The sequence below is a fragment of the Monopterus albus genome, unplaced genomic scaffold (genome assembly GCF_001952655.1).
Source record: "Monopterus albus unplaced genomic scaffold, M_albus_1.0 scaffold319.1, whole genome shotgun sequence".
In the NCBI taxonomy this organism is placed as follows: domain Eukaryota; kingdom Metazoa; phylum Chordata; class Actinopteri; order Synbranchiformes; family Synbranchidae; genus Monopterus; species Monopterus albus.
The window spans coordinates 232,349-234,917 of NW_018128199.1; the positions used below are offsets into that span (position 1 = coordinate 232,349).

General features: G+C 38.1%; 1 long non-coding RNA gene across 1 annotated transcript; it reads left to right on the forward strand.

Annotated features, from left to right (window-relative positions):
* Window positions 1-8: 8 nt before the first annotated feature.
* Window positions 9-1,485, forward strand: LOC109974056 (uncharacterized). The gene is made up of 2 exons (XR_002276920.1): window positions 9-372; window positions 589-1,485. It is a non-coding gene; the product is annotated as an uncharacterized LOC109974056 (long non-coding RNA).
* Window positions 1,486-2,569: the final 1,084 nt, after the last annotated feature.

A 2,569-nucleotide genomic window follows, 5' to 3' on the forward strand; every position in this document is an offset into this window, starting at 1 on the left:
AAACTATTCCTTGAAGAATTCAGCAGTGGTTACATTTTACAGATTTGTTTTCAGTTGTGTATAAGACAGATGATTTTGACTGTATGCATCTGTGTTGAGAACAGGAACAGTTGTTATCAAATGACATGGCTCAAACACTGAACCACAGTTTCCCTACACACTGCTCAGTCAAGACTTCAATCTGACTTTCCTTTTTACCTCATGGGAGCTTTGCCATGTGTGATGTGCATTACTTATGCAGGGCAAGATACAGTATGACTCAGGACACAGTCGTCTGCCTCCAGTCTCTTCTTCTTGGTGACTGTGTCCAGTGTGCTTACCGTGCCTTTTTCTTTCAGGTCTAATGTCAACTACATCCCTCCACCCCAAGAGGTAAGTTTGTTCTCTTCTTCCTCCCTGCATCTCAGTGGCATGAGTACTTCACACTTACCTAATGAACATCACTGTTTCTGACAGAAGTCACAAAGTCGTCACCTCGAGGCACCACAGAGGCCAGAACTGTGAAATGAGAGACAAACATAAAACAAGTCAGACTACTAATAATAGTAATAATAATAATAATAATACCTGTTTTTCTGTGTCCCTCAGCCCCAGGATTTCAAACACACCCAGTCGTTCATGCTCTGAGAAGCTGGCCTTCATTCAAGACATCACCCTTGTTATAAGGTGCCAACACTGGACACCGATTTCTCTCTCTCTCTGGACTCTGAATGAGCTCTTGATCTTCCAGAACTTGCTAATTTCAATCTTCTTCCTCTGCCACCCCTTGGGTTATGGCAAGCGAATTTGCAAAGCTTCTTACTCTTGTGCTTTGCTGTGTGGTTTTGCCTCTCTTGCTGACATTTTCTGCTCTTACAAGATTCAAGTTTTGTGACACACTGCTCCCCCCTGGTGGTCAGATGTTGAAATTCCAACTGAGCTCATTTGAATGATCCAGGGACAAGTTGAGCTTTCTACACATTTTTTTTTCTGCAGGCCAATCATTTTAACTACCTTTGATTTCTTTTACCAAAGACTGACTTTAATGGATTTTTTGCTTTAAAAGTTAAACCCCCATAAGGGATTTCTCCTTAAACTCACAGGGAAAGCATTTCAGTCATTTTCAATTTATTCAAACATAAAGACAGTTTACCTCAGCCAGTAATTTGTCTCTGTCACTGGAGCTCTGGTTTTCCAAGGGCCACAGTGTCAGAACATGAAAGCAGAAGCAGGAGGCCGATCCAGCCGGTTATACTGAGACCAACCCCATTCCATCCTAATGTGCCTGCATGGTCTTTTTAAAATATATATTCCTTGTGCCTTTTTAATTTGTCTCTCATTTATCTATGGAATCACAGTTTTTTGTGAAGAACTTGCCTTACTTTTCTGTCTTTAAATTTGTTGTGCCACTGTTTCTCAAATTGAAGTGTCTGTTTTTAGATTGAATGGATTGTTCAGAGTTTTATTTGAATGATGTCTCAGTAATAAAGTTTTTTTTATTCCAGACCATATTGTTGTTGTGATTAAAATTACTGAGGTGAAAAATAGCAAGTTACTGTAATTGCAAGGTACTGTTAATTGATTTGCAAGTTACACAGCAGTATACTGAGATTACCCCCAATTTACCTTCTGAAATAGAAAAGTGATGCACCAAGAATTGTAATCCAACAATTGGCATCATGAATTGGACTATTTTGAATAATGAGCAAGGAATGGAATGAAGAAACTGATATTAAATGTCCTTATGAGAAGGTTGAATACAGAAGGAAAACCAAAGAAGGCATTGAGACGGAGTGGAAAAATAAGTGAGAAGGAGACATTATTTTAGTTTTCAGACAACTATTAGGATAACTTTTTATTCTTATGGAAATCACAGGGATTCAGTTAGGTTCACTAGACTGAGACTGGGTCACTGTGGTTTGAACAAATGTCTGCAGAAAGTCGGAGAACATCCAGATGGATTAGGTGAGACAGTTCCACATGTTTGATCATCTGTAGGAAGTATGCCATGGAGAGAAGCCAGTTATGTAAAAAATTATCTGATTCCTTGCTTTTCTCTTGCTACATTACTTGGCCAGCCTGAGTGAAACCAATTGATTGCAAGGGCTGTTAGTCAATTTTTAAAAAATTACCGGCTTATGCTCAAGGATATGTTTATCTGTGGAGGGCAGTAATACTGCCAGTTGTGTCTACACTGCCTTGGATGACAGAAGAAGAGGAAGAGGAGGAGGAAACAACTAGTGATGGGAATTCCGGCTCTTTTAAGAGAGCCCGTTCTTATGGCTCGGCTCACTAAAAAGAGCCAGCTCTTTCAACTCCCAAGTGTCTCCTCAGATTTTTTGTTGCTTAAAATGATTTATTACCAAAAAGAATGTAAAATTATGTGTAAAATGAATTACTAATGTACAAAACATACATTATATCAAATGTTTATTATTAATGTGGCTTATTATACCCAGAGTGTTAAATACATTTTACAGTACAGAAAAAAAAAATACCCATCTCAATTTTACAAAAACATCCAATCTCTGGTTGTATAATATTTATAAAATTTTAACTATTTACAGTGAAACAACATAGAGAAGCATAG